At 47.0% G+C, this 18,847-nt stretch overlaps 1 protein-coding gene across 3 annotated transcripts in view; it reads left to right on the plus strand.

Moving 5' to 3' along the window:
• The first annotated feature begins 443 nt into the window (after positions 1-443).
• Positions 444-18,847, plus strand: part of LOC147730890 (CYFIP-related Rac1 interactor A-like) — a 166,244-nt gene continuing 147,840 nt past the window's right edge. The window contains exon 1 of one of the 3 annotated variants that reach the window (XM_086955760.1): positions 444-1,425. The gene's annotated coding sequence lies outside the window, so the exon portion shown is untranslated. The remainder of the gene's footprint in view (positions 1,426-18,847) is intronic. The other 2 variants (XM_086955765.1, XM_086955762.1) reach the window with 2 other exon arrangements.

Here is an 18,847-nt window from a genome sequence, read left to right on the forward strand (position 1 = left end):
ACCACCCCAGGGCTGACGGCAGCCCCGCAAACCCCACAACCCCGCGCGCAGAGCCGGCACACAGGGGGTTAATCGTCTCTGGGACGTCAGAGACGGTCGTTGGTGGGGGGTGGGGGTCTTTGTGGTGCATTTTCTACGGATCGCAGCAGCTGCACTGGAGCTGCCTGTAAGAAAGAGAGTGTGATGAGGGAGAGCGAGGGAAGAGGAAGAGGGGCGTAGAGAGAGCGCGCGAGAGAGGAGGGGGAGACAGACAGAGGAAGGAGAGAGAGAGAGACAGGGTGCGAGGTGGAAAGGGCGGGAGCGAGAGGCGGAAGAAAGAGAGGCGCGTAAGGAGCACTTCAATGGCTCAGTGATAAGAGACAGAGAGCGGGGAGGGGGACGGAGGGAACCAGCGAGGGAGAGGGAGGGAGCGCTAAAGAGAGGGCGGGGGGAGGAGAGAGAGCGACAGACAGAGAGGAAGAGGGCGAGAGTGCCACTCAGTGGGGCATCGCACCGGCGCGTATCCTCAGACGCTCCCCACACGTCTTGCCGAACAATGATTCTATAGGAGCGGCGACGCAAGGCTCCCCTATAGACCCGGTCAAGCAGAAGAAGGCATCTTTAGGGGACCTGCTGCAGAGCCATTCCCACATGACCGGCCGCAGAGCGCTCCTATAGGACCCCAAAGCTCCTGCAGCAGAGGGGCTGCAGGGCAATTCTTCACAGGACCTGTCGAAGCCATTTCCATAGGAGCTGACAAGCAGGACCCTCTGGCACCTGCAGAAGTAGGGCTCTCTGCGACCCGCCAAAGGTCATCTCTCCGCGACGACGTGCTGAAGATATAACCTCCATGTGACCCGCTGGAGAACGGCTCCATAGGACGGAAGCCTGATCTATATGAATGTATGAAGGAAGACTCCACAGGAGGTGCTGGTCTGGAGCATTGGGTGGATACCCCCTCCACGAGACCTGCCAATGAATGACAAGATCAGACCTGTCGACCAACCGCTCTATGAGACCTACCGATGAGTGATTCCCTATAGGGCCTGCCAAGGGATGAGTCTATAGCACCCTCTGGAAAAAAAGCATGATTGGTCACATCAAAGAATGACATTCCATTGGATCTGAGAAAGAGCAACCCCCTACTGGAGGATACAAAGATTTACTCTATAGGAACTAGGGAAGAACACGTCCATATAGGACCTGCCGATGAGCGCCTCCCAAGGAACAGCCACAGATCGACTCTCTGTAGGATCTGCTCAAGTACAACCCCTTATACAGACTGACTGAGACCCACTCGCTGGCAAAAGTACGGCTTCGTGTCGAATAGCCGAAGAACAGCTGTGTGCAGGACTGCTGATGATAGATTGCCTATAGGACCTGCCAAAAAACAACTCGCTCTGCAGACATTGCCAGCCACAGGCTGCCCACCGCCGAATGACAACCGTGAGTACTGGGGTACGGGGAATATGAGTATCCTGGCTGGGGAGGGTAATTATTAGTAAAATTGAGAGGCAATATTTACTGGACCACACCATAATGTGGTCTGCGAGTACTAAGATGGCCCGGGCAGGGAGAATACTTTGAGTTTGACCTTGGGAAGACCATGAGTACAAGGAGGAACTATGAGGGAGATTGCGAAACAGACCGATCCGGTGGGGGACGAGGGGAGACCATGAGTACAAGGAGGAACTATGAGGAGATTGGGAACCAGACCGATCCGGTGGGGAAGGAGGGGAGACCATGAGAACTAGGTTGGATCTGGGAAGAAGGTGACTACTGGGCTTGGTGTGGGATTTGGAGTCACATATTGGGTTATACCACAGTTTAGGCGGGGTTAGAAGTGGAATTATCGCGCACGCCTTGTGAGTGACAGCGACTTCTGAGCCAGGCTTAGTGAGATCACATTGGCTGTTCTGACTTTGGTTGCTAATGGCAGAAGAAAACTGACCCTTGAGTGGAGGCTGTGAACGGGTGGTGAAACGTAGGGTGAGACCACGATCACTGGGAGAGATCTGGAGTGGAGACCACCTGAAGAAGTAGACCTTGTGTACGGGGTTAAATCTCGGTTGGAGCAATGCGTACTATACTGTTGCGGAGCGAGACCATGAGTACTCTACTGGGCCGTACATCACAAAAATCCATGAATACCAGGCCAGCGCGAGGAGCGATCATAAGTAGTGGTCCTGGCCTAGGGCGAGACCTTGAGCCCTTCACCAAATCCGGCTGGTGAACCTGATCTAGGGGGAACCTGAGTATTGAGTCAGAGCAGAGGTGAAACCATAAGTACAGCATTACACCTAGGGGACCCTCAGCTACTTGGACAGACCTAGGGAAGATCGTCAATATCTGACCAGACTTTTCAGAGGATACTGTGACTACAGAGCCAAGGATACTGGACTGGCCCCGGGGTGAGCGCATGAGTAGTGGGCCCAACCTAGGGGTATGGGCAGAAAGAAGGAGGTCATACATGAGAGAGATTATGCATACTTAGGTCTGTACAATACCCTCTGGGTCAAGCCTTGTGGCACTGAATGTATTTGGGTAGGGGGTTAGCTGACAGAAAGCTGTAAGCCATGGAAGATGCACATACGCAAAGGGCAGCATGAACAGTGCATCAGTCACATGCAGGAGGTGTGCCTACCCCCATTCATTAATAATGGGATGTTCCCTGCACACATCACATGGCATTGAGTTGGTCGAGCCCAGGTCAGATGATGGTGGAGTGTTCTCTAGACATTGAGATGACCCCCATTCCCCAGATCAGATGATGTTAGGATGTTAGGTTTTTCCTTCTCAGATCAGATATTGTTGGGGTGCTCCTGCACATACTATCCAGTGCTGCACTGCTTCTTCCTGGCTTGGAAGATGCTGCGGTGCTCCTGCCCAGACCGGACAAATATTCTATGCTCATTGGCAGGCTGGATAATGTTGGGTGCTCTTTCACAGACCAGGCAATGGTAGGGTGTTTTATTCTAGGTTGGAGGATATTGGGGTGTTCCTTTGCAGATCATATAATGTTTGGTTGGTAGTGACCAGATCTGACAATATTCGGTGCTTCGTCATAGATCACATGATTCGGGTGGTTCCATCCAGATCACTGGAATTTGGTCAGATCTTCCCTGAATAGACAATGTTGTGGGGCTCTTTCCAGGCCACCTGATGTGTTGCTCTTTCACAGCGCAGGCAATGCTGGCCCGCTCCTTTCGCGTCTAAATGATGTTTGAGGTACTCATTCCAGCTCTTTCCATCCACTCCCCATTTTCCTTCACATTTCATGGCCACCCATCAGTGTGGGCATTAGCATCTCCTGGTAAAATTTACTTTACTTTCCTAATCTCAGCCACAACATGACACATTTCAGCACCTGTGCCCATCTGTATCACAGCCCTGGCAGCCGGTGTTTAGAATGTTAGTGCCCAACCATGGTGCATTTCAGTCCCAGTGCCTCTCCCTCCAAAGCCTGGACCAGAGCTTGGACTCGCCCATAGTTTAGCCCAATACCCTCCCATAGGGTCTCTCTGGAGCCATTGGTTGCATGTCCCTGGTGGAGGGGCGCCGATGCTCTGCATGTCTGGGGAGTCTGTGGCCATCCTGAGGGCATCCCTGGAGTCGGTGTGGAGGGGTGGGGGCAACCATACTTACATCTGAATCCACTGCCCCATCATACTGTACCCATCAATGCTGGTGCTCATCTGTAATGTACCTACAGAAAGCGTGAAAGTCTTTCAGTGTATCCATGAAGCAGGTGCTTATTAATAGCGTCAATCTAATTGCAATGTCCGTCTGTAGGCCATCCATGGCATGTCCAAGAATCCCTTACATGTTCATAGCACGTTACTGAAGTATGCTCACATCTATTGCATGTTCTTGGAAATGGTACCCACACATTGTGCTTCCCTGTAGCGTGTGTCCTTCCACAGGGCGCCTCTTGGCTGGTTCCCATCAGTTGTCCATCCCTAGAACCGACTGTCACACATAGTATCCTTTAGTGGATCTCTGTAACTAGTGCCAACCCCCAGCCCGTTCCTGGAGTGTATGCTTACACACTAGAGCCACTGTGCATCCAGAGTATGTGCCTGGACCTTACTACCCAATCGCAACACGTTCATGCGTCCAGTGTCCACCCACATTGCACTTCTATCGTGTCCGCCCATAGCTTCCTGGTGCTGTACCCACCCTCGGGGGGACAGGGTACATGGATACGGTGTGCATGAATAAATGCACTGTTCCTGGTATGTGCCAAACAAACTGTGTCCCTGGATACGGTACCCAAACATAGAGCTGTAGCACCTCCCTGGTTCTTGAACCCACTCAAAGCAAGTCTTTTGAAATGATGCCCCCGGCACGCCCGTGTTGCAGATGCCCACACAAGCGTTGTCTCAAGAATCTACTCCACTTTACACCTTCTCTGTGCAACCGGTGCCCAGCTGCAAAGGCTCCCTAGAGTCGTTGTTCATGAATTTGTCCCCTCTCCACAGCTTGGTACCGGCTGGCACATACTATGTCCTTGAAGGCAAAGGGTGGTTATAGTGTCTTCCTGTAGCTGACACCTAACCCACAGACTGTCTGTATAGGTCCATACCACATTGTTGGGGCCGGTGTTCATACATACAGTGCATTCCTCAAGCCTTATGCTGAGATGTTGTGCAAATGGCTAGAGTCAGTGTCCACTTTCTATCATGTCCGTGACGCTGGTGGGGGGGCCCTGGTGCTAGTTCTGCCCATAACATGCTGGTATCAATCAGTAGCAGCTGCCTGAAGCTGCTGCGTGTTCATAACACATCTCTGTGTGCACCACCGTAGTATGAAAGCTAAATTATTGGCAAATCATTATACAGACTCCTCAGTGTCGTCTACCAACTTATCGTCGAAGTAAGTAGAAATGGAGTCAGAATATCTGTATTTGACAAAGCATGCCTATCTTGACAATATGTTGCCAGTCGATATTCTTAAGTCAATGTGTGTCCAGATGGAAACTCTTGACCTTGATTTAATGACATACCACCTTGGGCCATGCCTGCCTTTAGCCCATGTCTGAGGCTGGTGCTCACTTTAAGCTCCTCCGTAGATCTGGCACCAAACCACGCGACATCCCTGGAGCTGGTCTCTGGTCATAGACTCTTGCTCCAGCAGATACCCAATGACAGAGGCTTGCCTCGTTGCTCACCCGTGGTGTGTACCAACAGCTGATACACCTCAGTTGCATCTCCATGCATAGAAGGGATTCCAACCCAGGGTCATTCTCTTGAAGATCCGCCTATACAAGGTGGTCCGAGTGGCCATGTGTAGCGTGCCCTAGAGGTCAATGCCCAGTATGTACTGCATATCTGGAGCCATCGCTCCATATCAAAGCTGCTGTACAGTCCTACCGACCCCCCCTGCCCCCACACCCCCTGGAGCTGCTCCTTCTATGGAGCTCCAGCCCAAGACTCAGGAGTAACATGACCCGGGTGCTGGTGTCTGTCCATAACGTGGTTGGCCGCCTATCCATCCCATATACCGTTGCACAGCATGTGTATGGAACTGGTGGTCAAAGCACATCCCTGTAGATGTTGCGCATTCTTAGTACATACCTGGAGGGAATGTCAATGCATAGTGCACCCCTGTATCCCATCCAGTGCCCAACCCTGGATCCAATGCCTACCGTAAGCTCAACCCTGTGACCATTGCCCAGTAAACACAGTCATTGCCCATGACAGAAAGTTCTTGGAGCTGGTGTCCACCCATAGTGCATCCCTAGAGCTTGGTGCTCAGCGCATTCCTGGAGGCGCGGCTGATGTAGAGCACGTCACCAGCGAGAGGGCATCCCTGGAGGCAGTGCTCGTCACAGAGCATCCTTAGATCCTCTGTCCTAGAGACATTAGCTGCCGCCCAGCGAGCACTGCATCCCTGGGGTCGAGCTGTGAACTGTGTCAAGGTACTGACTCAGCTGAAGAGTGCGCGTATGAAACTGGTACTGGAGCTGGCTGCTCATCCATGCGTACAGCGCACCAGTGAAGCTGTGTGCTACGCGCATGACTGGAGACGGCCCCCATTCATATCATGATTCATGGCCTGGGTGTATTGGCCATCAATACAGTGTCCATGAAACGCGTGTCCATCAATCCACCATGCATGAAGCCTATGTGTAGCTATTGTATCTGGGTGCTGAGCGTGCCCTTGGAGCTGGCGCTCTTTCATAGTATCCCCATCATTGGGACCAACTACAGATGTTACAAACACAAAGCTCTTAATTGGAGCCTGCTGCCCATGCACTGAACGGGTGCCCACTCCCTAGCAGTCTATTGCACAATCTAAGCATGTTGTTGTTGCCACTCTGCAAACTTATTGTATAAATGGAGTTGATTTCCATCAATAGCACCTTCACGGAGTGTTCCTGAATGTGCTCCTGAAGCAGGGGGCACAACACAGTGCTGTCTTTTGGGTAAATAGCGGTTGCTGAGGGCATGCTCACGATTTACTTGGGCAACTGCTGGTGGTGTCTTCTTAATGTGAATTGTGTGGCAATGGTATCTACTTTATGAATTCCGTTTTTCAGGTGGTGGTATTCATTTCATAAGAAAGTACTGTTGATGGCTGGCCCTTTATGAAGAACAGTGATTAATGGTGTTATTAGCCTTCTCTTTATAAAAACAGGCTGATGGTAGTGGTATCAAATTGATGAAGATAAGCTGAAGGCAGTGGTATTCCAATGATAAAAGACGGCTTGATGTTGGATATACCCTCTTGATGAAGAAGGATTATTGGTAGTGGTGCATTCTTGTTTTGTTTTGGGAAAATCTTTTTATTGTAAACAAGAGAAAACATGCTCATAGTACAATAGGTGCAGCTATGAAAGCATTTCTCATCATCAACGGGAAGAATACCGACAACCAGAGTCGTTGCTGTGGCAAACATAGTCAATTAAGCACAACCTTGATGCATCTGACAGTAGCATACGACCAATATAGACCTGGACAGTTACACCAAATGTGCCTGCTCCCCTCCCACTTCTCGTACATTCGCCAAAAAAGGTGCACCAATTGCCCCACACCTTGTCCCATTTTTTAGGGCAGCCTCTACTCTGATACACCACTGGTCTGCCTTTTAACACCAGTCCAGGTCAGACTTCGCCTCCTCCAACCGAGGGGAAGATCCTGCACCCCAAGCATGTGCTATGTTGCGCTTGGCCACAATTGCAGCGGTTGTCAGCCAGATTCTCTGATTTCTTGGTCACACCTGCTCCCCTGAAACATTTAAAATGAGCAATTTGGCATTCAATGAAACTACCTGACCAGGACATTGTCATAGTCTGTAAGACACTCGTCTAGAAGAACTGTATTGATGGGCATGCCCATAGGATATGAAAGAATGTACCTTCTTGCCAACATTCTCTCAAACAGAGCTGTGTCCCCCCTACCCATTTTGTGAAGAACAACCCTGGAATAATGTGCCCTATGGAGTATCTCTAGATGGATCACCCTAAACCATACCCGTATTGCTACCTCTCAGGGCCTTTAAATGGCTTAAGTCCAGTCATCGTCTTCAAATGTCCCAACGTCCCTCTCCCAGACCTCTTTCAGGGCAGTAAACAGATCGAGGGAATTGTTCATAATCTTCCTTTATGTCATGGAGACAGCCTTGCACTCCAATGATGCTGAACAAAGGTGATCCTCCAGCGTAGTTGCCTTCGGCACTAGGTCATCCTCTAACACATGGCGGTGAAGGGTATGTCCCACTTGTAGATGTCTATAGTATTTTGTCTCCACAATCTCATAGTCCTGTCGCAAGGTGTCAAATGTCACCATCGCATGCCCGATTCATACATCACCCAGATGGGAAATGCCTATCAGAATCCATTTTACATGTCCATTAAGGGCGCCAACTTCATGCAAAAGGTCACTATGCCACAATGGGGTCAGGGCTGTCAGTTTCCCCCTCAACCCAAATATCTCAACGCCTCTCTTCATAAGCGGACAACCTCCTGGGTATGAGTGGGCACAGCTCATTCAACTGATTGTTTATACAGAGCCACATCATAACCTCCTTTTTCCATGGCATCAAGGTCAACAAGATATTCCAGTTCTGCCAGGTCTCCGAATACCCAATCATTGACAGGTATGTGCTGTGCTGCGAGGACATCCAACATAGACACCCCTGTGCAGTTTACTCAGCACTATGCTGGAACTTCTCCATCCCATAGCAGTAGTCTGAACTTATGATCAATACACGTAAAAACGTCTGGGTAGACCTTGTAGGGAGTGTTCTGGAGAACATATAGCAGGCATGATGGTGCCATCATTTTTATAAGGGCCGCCCTACCCATCAATGATAACGGGAGGGATCGCCATTGATCCACATCCTTGTACAGTCTGTCCAATTGTGGAAGTAGGTTTTCCTGTAGGAAACACTCCAGAGTCAGAGTAATGAAAATGTCTAGGAAAACAAATCTGTCCTGCGCTATCAGTGCAATACAGTCCGACGGTAGTATCGGAGCTTCCCGGGCCAGTGGAAAGACCAGAAATTTACCCCAGTTGATTTGATACCCGTAGTTTTCCCCAAAGATTCAGAAAACCTGTAATATGCTGTCAATGGACCAGAGGGGTTTAGCGAAATGAAACAATATGTCATCGGCATGAATTGAAATACGTTCCTCCCATGCCTCATTACTACTTATGCCCCAAATCAGAGGGTCCTGGTGGACCTATGCCGCCAGTAGCTCGAGTGCCAAGGCAAATATGATGGGGGAGAGAGGACACCCATGAAGCGTGCCACTCTTCAGGGTAAAAGTCCAGGATAGCGTGGCATTAACCCGCACCAGCAGGTCACGATTAAGAAGTCGCACCCAGCCACAAAACATTGGGCCAAAATCCAACCATTCAAGTGTCGTGAATTTATAGTTCCACTCCACATTTTTGAACTCGATTCTGGTATCGAGAGAAAGGCGTGTCACTGGTTCAAAGTGCGGGTCTTTAGTCATATGAAGTTTGAGGGCCTTACTCTGAAGCAGCATGAAGCCAGACTGGTCCGGATGAATAATTTTGTTGATAACTCACCGCAACCTGGATGCCAAGCTCTTTGCCAGCACTTTGACTTCCAGGTTGAGCAAGGAGATAGGCCTGTACATGCCACACGCAGCTGTAGGCTTAGACTTTTTTGGAATCAGAACTGTGGTTGAGGCCCTATGGTCCAGCGACAGGCACCCCTTCTCCCTTGCAGCCCGAAACATGACCAGCATCCGCTCCTCCACTTTATCCATGATTCACTTAAAATGCTCCACCAACAGGCCATTGGGTCCCACTGCCTTGGTAGTTGTGAATTCTAGATATAAAAGAGTTCATGGTAGTGGAATCTACTTGGTGTAGAGGTATTGTTGTTAGTAGTTTCTTCTTCCTGTGGAGTGGTTGCTGTTGGTGAATGCTTCCAGACATCGAGAGGCTGATAGCAGGGTACTAATTCTGTGAAGGGGATACTGACACCAATATATTATTGATTAGACAATTGTTGGTGGTGGTATTTTTCTGATATGCGAGGGTTAGTTGTAGTATCTTCTTGATGTGTGGGGGGATCTTGGCAAAGGCATATGTTTGAGTGGATTGCTGAAGGTGGTATCTTCAAAATGTTGAGAGATGTTTGATTTGATGAGAAGCGTTGCAGTACCTTCAAGATGTGTAGATGTGCTCTTGGTTGTATCTTCTGGATTTTGGGGTTTATGATGGCGGAATCATCTTCATATAGTGGTGTTGTGCGTAATTCATGGGGTTGTTGCTGTGGTGTCCTTATGAAATGGACGAATTTTACTTTTCATTATGTGGAACAGTTGCTGATTGTTTCTTTTTTATGCAGAAGAGCTGTTGGTGATGGCACAGTTTCTTTGCGGCGCTATTGTCTGTATTCTGAGGGGTCGCTGACGCTCTTCTTGATGGAGGAGGTTAGAATCTGTGCTATGATTATGATGGGTTGCTCCTAGCAATGTTTTCTTAATCTCAAGGGGCTAGTGCCCTCTTGGTTTAAACTGGATTCATGTCATATGTTCTTAATGTGGAGAGGCTATTGGTGGTAGTTTGGTGACATGGAGGAGTTTGTGATTAGGTGATCTTTTCTTTTGTTTGCTACCACCGTAATGACAATGATTGTTTTTGGAGGTTTCTTCGTGATGACGAGGCACTACTATTAGTGCAATTTTCTTGATGTAGTAACAGTAGCAGCCTGTGCAGGTAAGAGCAGGGGAGCAGGTAAGGGGGGGGGGGGGGGGGGGATTCGACAGACAACTATGAGAGAAAATGAAACAAATAAATAATTTCCCCTCGTTGTCGTTTGTCCAAATCCCCTTCCACCCGGCCCACCACTCTTACCTGCAGGGGCCGCTACTGTGTAGTAAAATAGTTAGTAGTGAGTAGAGGCACCTTTTGATTTCGAAGAGAGGCTGTTGGTGGTAGCTTCTTGATGCCTGGGGTAGTGGTGGTGGTGGAATCTTCAATGTGCAGAGGAGTCAATTGTAACTTCCCAAATTGATATTGTAGTTAGCAGTGGCATCTTTGTGGATGTACAGCATGCAGCACGTGGCACCTTTATGATGTGTTTGGATAGGAGATATCTCCTGATTTTGAAGGGAAAGTATCTATTTGAAGTGGGGCGTGTTGGAGGTAGCATCCAATTGTATTCAGTTAGAGGCAGGAAGGCACCCCTCCTTCTGTTGGTCTTACTGGATGCGCCATTAGCCCAACTCCTGGGGGCTTATTTATGAGCCCCTGTGCCAGTTTTGTGAAACAGGTACGTCACTTTTTGTGACGCACCAGTGGCGTAAAAAATGCACCATGTTGTGATATATTTCTGAAATGACGCATCTAGGTAGATGCGTCACTTCGTAAACCCCTGCGCCACATTATACCTGCACCAGGTATAATGTATGCAGGGTGGGCGTTCCCTCGCAAGAAAGGGTCGTAGGAGTGGTGCAGCGAAATCTATGAAATTTCGCTGCGCCACTTCTAGGACGCCGATGTGACAAAACCTTACGTCTGCCTCATGGCAGTCGTAAGGGTGACGCAGGCCCTTTCACATGGGGCTTGCCCCGTGTGAAAGGAACATTGCTGGAGCTGCGTCAGGCTTCCAACACAACTCCAGCAAAAAGCCACCTTTTGCGCTGAAGATACGTCAGTTTTACTGACATATCTGTCCTTCCTTGCAACATGATGCGTCACATTTTAAATATGACGCATCATTGGTGGTGCACGGAGGGCGCACTGAGAAGAGGCGCGTCGCTGCTTTCACGCAGCGATGCGCCACTTCTCGTAAATCAGGCCCCTGGAATTTAGGGAAAAGCAATATCCACCTGCATAGTGGGGAGCCTGCGAGTGGGGATCTCGGGGCATTACTGCATGTAGGGCGGGTAGATTTAGCAATGTAGTTTTATTCGCATCTGCCTGCTTTAATTGGCATACAGATTATTTTTACTAGTTTGAAGCACGAACAGTGAGTGATGCTCTAAACATATACCTGAAAGGTGAACAATCTTAATCTGTGTATGAAATATATATATTTTAGACACGTCTTATTCTAAATTGGAGTACTAACTCTTACAATTGTAATTTACTAATATGACATCATTCAAATGTTGCAACGCTCTGCTATCACGATCATTAACTTCATTTCAGATGTTGTGTTTGGAAGTCTCGCCTTTTTTTAAATGCTTTCTGTGGTTTTAATATTTTTATCCTAACCCTATTGTTTTGTATAATGGTGTTCATACCATGCCATGCCACACCGCACCGTGCAGTACCGTACCGTACCATACCATAAGATACAATACCATTTGCACTGCTCATGCCAGATGACCCGCGGTGCAGATATTTCTTGGACAGTCATCCCATTGGATTTACTGCCTTGGGCTGTTCCACTCAGCTGCTGCCTGCTGATGCAAGCACACAGTGACAGGGCCAGAGTGGCAGGTGGGGGCTGCAGCCACCGCACAGGCCTGTCTCATCTGCAGGGAGACACACTCTCAACACACCGTTATTTCCCAAGTTTTCCGGGGCCTAGCCGAGAACTCACTCCACAACCCTTCGAAATACAAACGGGTCTCCACAACACCACTGCAGAAATGCTGCTGGATTGCAGCACAGACAAAATTGTATCACATCTGTCATACACTCATATTACAGCAAATACACACAACTTCATCACCACTGCTGCATTATAGCGCCGAGCATGATTGCATCGGCTTATGATATTATACCGCATCTATTAAATGGCATCACGTCTGTTTGTTAATGACTCCAAATAACTGCACACATCTGCACAATTATGGCCCTGAGGCATGACAACATGGGCAAAAACAACCACGTCATCTCTTTTAGTGCACCAGACAGACACGCCTGCATCACATTTGCCATGTTACAGCACAGAGACAACACAGCATCACCGGTGCTATGTTACAGCAGATGGATAGGACAGCATCACCTGTGCTGTTACAACAGACGGATAGGACAGCGTCACCTGTGCTGTTACAACAGATATATACTGTTACAGCACAGAGATACCACAGCATCACCTGTGCTATGCTACAGCAGATAGATAGGACATCATCACCTGTACTATGTTACAGCAGATTGATACCACAGCATCACCTTTATCATACTTTACATCACAGAGACACTATAGCATCACCTCTGCCATACAAAAGCACAGAGATACGACAGCATTACCTGTGCTAAGTTACTACAGCGATATACCACAGCATCGCCTGTACCATGTTACAGCACAGAGATACCACAGCATTACCTCTGCTACGTTACAGCGAAGCTATACCACAGATAACCACTGCTAAGTTACAGCACAAAGATTCTACAGCATCACCTCCGCTGTGATACAGCACAGGCATACCACAGCATCACTTGTGCTATGTTACAGCAGATAAAGAGCAGCATCACCTCTGCTGCGTTGCAGCAAAGAGATACCACCGCATCACCTGTGCTAAGTTACTACAGTGATATACTACAGCATCACATGTGCCATGCTACACCGCAGAGATACCACAGCATCACATGTGCCATGTTACACCACAGAGATACCACAGCATCACCTGTGCTATGTTACAGCACAGAGATACCACAGCATCACCTGTGCCATGTTACAGCACAGAGATACCACAGCATCACCTGTGCTGTGCTACAGGATTGATACACTGCAGATCACCTCTGATGTGTTACAGGAGAGATACCACTGCATCACCTGTGCTATGTCACAGCAGAAATATACCAGATAATCAGCTGTCTTATGTTACAGCAGAGATACCACAGCACCACCTGTGCTATTCTACAGCAGAGCTATACCATAGCATCCCCAGTGCCATGTTACGGCACAGAGATACCACAGCATTACCTGTGCTATGTTACAGCAAAGCTATACCACAGATAACCTCTGCTAAGTTACAGTACACAGATACCACAGCATCACCTGAGCTATGTTACAGCACAGAGATACCACAGCATCACCTGTGCCATGTTACAGCACAGAGATACCACAGCATCACCTGTGCTGTGCTACAGGATTGATACACTGCAGATCACCTCTGATGTGTTACAGGAGAGATACCACTGCATCACCTGTGCTATGTCACAGCAGAAATATACCAGATAATCAGTTGTCGTATGTTACAGCAGAGATACCACAGCACCACCTGTGCTATGCTACAGCAGAGCTATAACATAGCATCCCCAGTGGTGTGTTACGGCACAGAGAGTACCACAGCATTACCTGTGCTATGTTACAGCAAAGCTATACCACAGATAACCTCTGCTAAGTTACAGTACAGAGATACCACAGTATCACCCCTGCCATGTTACAGCAGAGAAAGAGCAGCATCACCTCTGCTGCGCTGCTAAGGTACATCACATAGGTACTACGGCATCTTCTCTGCTGTGTTACAGCACAGGCATACCGCAGCATCACCTGTGCTAAGTTACTGTAGCGATATACCACAGCATCGCCTGTACCATGTTACAGCACAGAGATAACACAGCATAACCTGTGGTAAGTTACTATAGCGATATACTACAGCATCACATGTGCCATGTTACAGCACAGAGATACCACAGCATCACCTGTGCTATGCTACAGGATAGATATACTGCAGATCACCTCTGATGTGTCACAGGAGAGATACCAACGCATCACCTGTGCTATGTCACAGCAGAAATATACCAGATAATCATCTGTCTTATGTTACAGCAAAGATACCACAGCACCACCTGTGCTTTGCTACAGCAGAGCTATACCACAGCATCCCCAGTGGTGTGTTACGGCACAGAGAAACCACAGCATTACCTGTGCTATGTTGCAGCACAGCTATACCACAGATAATCTCTGCTAAGGTACAGCACACAGATTCTACAGCATTACCTCCGCTGTGATACTGCACAGAGATCACAGAGATACCACAGCATCACAAGTGACATGTTACGGTGCAGAGATACCACTGCATCACCTGTGCTATGTTACGACAGAGATATACCAGAGAATCATCTGTCTTATGTTACCGTAGAGATACCAAAGCACCACCTGTGCTATGTTACAGCAGAGCTATACTACAGCATCCGCAGTGCCATGTTACGGCACAGAGATACCACAGCACCACCTGTGCTATGTTACGGCGGAGATATACCACAGCATCCCCAGTGCCATGTTACGGCACAGAGATACCACAGCATTGCCTGTGCTATGTTATAGCAGAAAAAGAGCAGCATCACCTCTGCTGCGTTGCAGCAAAGAGATTCTACAGCATCACTCCTGATGCTGTAGAATAACACCGCAGAGATAACACCGCATCGCCTGTGCTAAGGTACTACAGCGATATACAACAGCATCCTATGTGCCATGTTACAGCACAGAGATACCACAGCATTACCTCTGCTAAGCTACATCACTTAGATACTACAGCATCATGTCTGCTGTGTTACAGCACAGACATACCACAGCATCACCTGTACCATGTTAGGGCACAGAGATATCACAGCATCATCTGTGCTATGCTACAGGATAGATATACTGCAGATCACCACGGATGTGTTACAGGAGAGATACCACAGCACCACCTGTGCCATGTTACATCAGAGATACCATACCACCACCAGTGCTATGCTACAGGTAGATATACTGCAGACCTCCTCTGATGTGTTACAGGAGAGATACCACAGCATCACCTGTGCTATGCTACAGGATAGATATACTGCAGATCACCTCGGATGTGTTACAGGAGAGATACCACTGCATCACCTGTGCCATGTTACATCAGAGATGCCATACCACCACCTGTGCTATGCTACAGGTAGATATACTGCAGACCACCTCTGATGTGTTACAGGAGAGATACCACAACACCACCTGTGCTATGCTACAGGATAGATATACTGCAGACCACCTCTGATGTGTTACAGAAGAGATACCACTGCATCACCTGTGCTATGCTACAGGTAGATATACTGTAGATCACCTTTGATGTGTTACAGGAGAGATACTGCCGCATCACCTGTGCTATGTCACAGCAGAAATATACCAGAGAATCATCCCTCTTATGTTACAGCAAAGATACCACAGCACCACGTGTGCTATGCTACAGCAGAGCTATACCACTGCATCCCCAGTGGTGTGTTACGGCACAGAGAAACCACAGCATTACTTGTGCTATGTTGCAGCAAATCTATACCACAGATAACCTCTGCTAAGTTACAGCACACAGATTCTACAGCATTACCTCCGCTGTGATACAGCACAGCGATACCACAGCATCACCTGTGCTATGTTGCAGCACAGCTATACCACAGATAACCTCTGCTAAGTTACAGCACACAGATTCTACAGCATTACCTCCGCTGTGATACAGCACAGCGATACCACAGCAACATCTGTATCATTTTGCAGCACAGAGATACCACAGCATCACATGTGACATGTTACCGCACAGAGATGACACAGCATCACATGTGCTATGTTACGTCAGAGATATACCACAACATCACCTATGCTATGTTAGAGCAGAGATACCAGGGCATCACATGTGCTATGTTACGGCAGAGATACCACAGATAACCTCAACTGTCTTACCGCAGATATTTCACAGCCTCACTTCTGCTAAGTTACAGCACTTTTCCCCACCCATGCCACTTTACATCACAAGACCCACACTCTGTCTCTCCCCTCTTTGCATATGGGGAAAAGGTCCAACGTGCACATGTTACGAAGGCAGTGAACTTGGCGTCCTGCACCTAGGAAAAGCTTGGGTCTTAGGTTTGTTATCTATGTAATATGGCTGCTCTAATGTGCGTCCTATGCAGAAAATTAAATTTCAACTGTTTAAATCTCGTTTTGCAAGATGTTGTGATTAAACTGCACACTCCCTCCCACTCAGCCATCTTCCTGCATATTCATTATCCATGGCAGGGCGCCGCGCTTCCCGCGCATTCAGTCACTCGTGGCTTCTCTGACAGCATTGCGTGGCACAGCGCCAGCATAGGCTCACCTGAAGACTCAACAAGACCTGAAGCACTGAACCCAACTGAGGTGGCACAGGGGGGACTTCCTTATATACCCACTCACCGACAGCAGCTCGGCATAAAGCCCTGTGTACTTCATGGTAAGCTCTTGAAACAATATTAACTTGTTTTTTACATAGACCCCTTCTCTTCACATCCTATCATAAATAAGTCTCAGTGCCCACTACCCCCCCCCCACCCACACACACTGACCCAGTGGAGTAAAGGGGTATCCCAGCTTTACGTTATTCCCCACCTTTATTTACACTGAATGCTTCACATTCACTATTATGAGTGATTTGCCTATCAATTGCCCATTGAGGCGAGGATCTAATTACTAGAGAGGTATTGGCACCGTCATATGAATGTCTCGGGCTGACCACCATCTTGCAAACACCGTTACCGAAAACAGACCTGACTTTTTTGATTTGCCATACAGACAATTATGAACTTGTGTTCCTTCAGTGTCTAGTAAACGAGGTATATGGGTCTTTAGGGCCAGCCGATTAAAGGACACGGGGATCTGCATACAGCAAAATCATATATGACCTTCGAGGCTACTCTATGCCAATAATTCCATATCTTTCCCTACCCATACCAGCAGGGGCTCAGACCTTGGTATAAGGAGCATGAGGAGAGTGCTACTCATCTGTCAACTTATGGGGACCAGAGCTCTGGTTTCAACCTTCGCTCATGGCATGTTCTTTGACAAAGTGACCCAGTTCCATAGCTGTGTCCAGTCCCAGCATACCGAATGCCTTTATGGCACACTGCATGGACTGATGTTGCAATGCTCTCTCTGAAAGTGCTGTCAGTACTTCTACCAAGCTTGAAGTCAGATCGGTCCAACTGTATTACCCGCATGACCACTTTCTGTAACCTACCCATGAGTTTGCTCAAAGTGGTAACATCTATAATTATCATGTATAGTGAACGATTGGAGGAACAGAGCCCATTAACTATGTGGATTAATCAATATCAAGCTGGCACACTATCGTTATATAGTCGGGATCTTTGGCATATGCTTGTTCCAGGAGTATGCACAAATCCAACGGGCACGCTCTGAAACTGTTACCCGAGTATTAATCCTTTCAAATCAAGGGCAACCCCGGTTCTAGTCTGGACACTGTGTGTGTGGAAAAAGTATGAATATTTTAGGATGCAACTTGTGCATCTGGAGGTAGCATCAATTATTCATGTATGGATCTTCTGCGTGCTGATATAGTATGAATATTTTAGTATGAGACTTCAGTACGTGGAAGTAGAATTATTATTTCAGTAAGGGTCTTCAGTATGTGGAAGTAGAATTCATATTTTACTATGGTTTTTCAGTATGTGGAAGTAATATGAACATTTTAGTATGGGTCTTCAGTATGTGGAAGTAGTAATAATATTTTACTATGAGTCTTCAGTATGTGGAAGGAGTATTAATATTTTAGTATGAGTCTTCAGTAAGTGGAAGTAGTAATAATATTTTACTATGAGTCTTCAGTATGTGGAAATAGAATGAATATTTGAGTATGAGTCTTCAGTATGTGGAAGTAGTATTAATATATTACTATGGGTCTTCAGTATGTGGAAGGAGTATTAATATTTTAGTATGAGTCTTCAGTAAGTGGAAGTAGTATTAATATTTTACTATGGGTCTTCAGTATGTGGAAGTAGTATTAATATTTTAGTATGAGTCTGCAGTTTGGGGAAGTAATATTAATATTTTAGTATGAGTCTTCAGTAAGTGGAAGTAGTATTAATGTTTTACTATGGGTCTTCAGTATGTGGAAGTAGTATTAATATTTTAGTATGAGTCTTCAGTAAGTGGAAGTAGTATTAATATTTTAGTATGAGTCTTCAGTATGTGGAAGTAGTATTAATATATTACTATGGGTATGTGGAAGTAGTATTAATATTTTAGTATGAGTCTTCAGTAAGTGGAAGTAGTATTAATATTTTACTATGGGTCTTCAGTATGTTGAAGTAGTATTAATATTTTAGTATGAGTCTTCAGTAAGTGGAAGTAGTATTAATATTTTACTATGGTTTTTCAGTATGTGGAAGTAATATGAACATTTTAGTATGGGTCTTCAGTATGTGGAAGTAGTATTAATATTTTACTATGAGTCTTCAGTATGTGAAAATAGAATGAATATTTGAGTTTGAGCCTTCAGTATGTGGAAGTAGTATTAATATATTACTATGGGTCTTCAGTATGTGGAAGTAGAATTAATATTTTAGTATGAGTCTTCAGTAAGTGGAAGTAGTATTCATATTTTACTATGGGTCTTCAGTATGTGCAAGTAGTATTAATATTTTAGTATTAGTCTGCAGTTTGTGGAAGTAGTATTAATATTTTAGTATGA

Source organism: Lissotriton vulgaris, chromosome 2_1, assembly GCF_964263255.1.
Source record: "Lissotriton vulgaris chromosome 2_1, aLisVul1.2, whole genome shotgun sequence".
NCBI lineage: Eukaryota > Metazoa > Chordata > Amphibia > Caudata > Salamandridae > Lissotriton > Lissotriton vulgaris.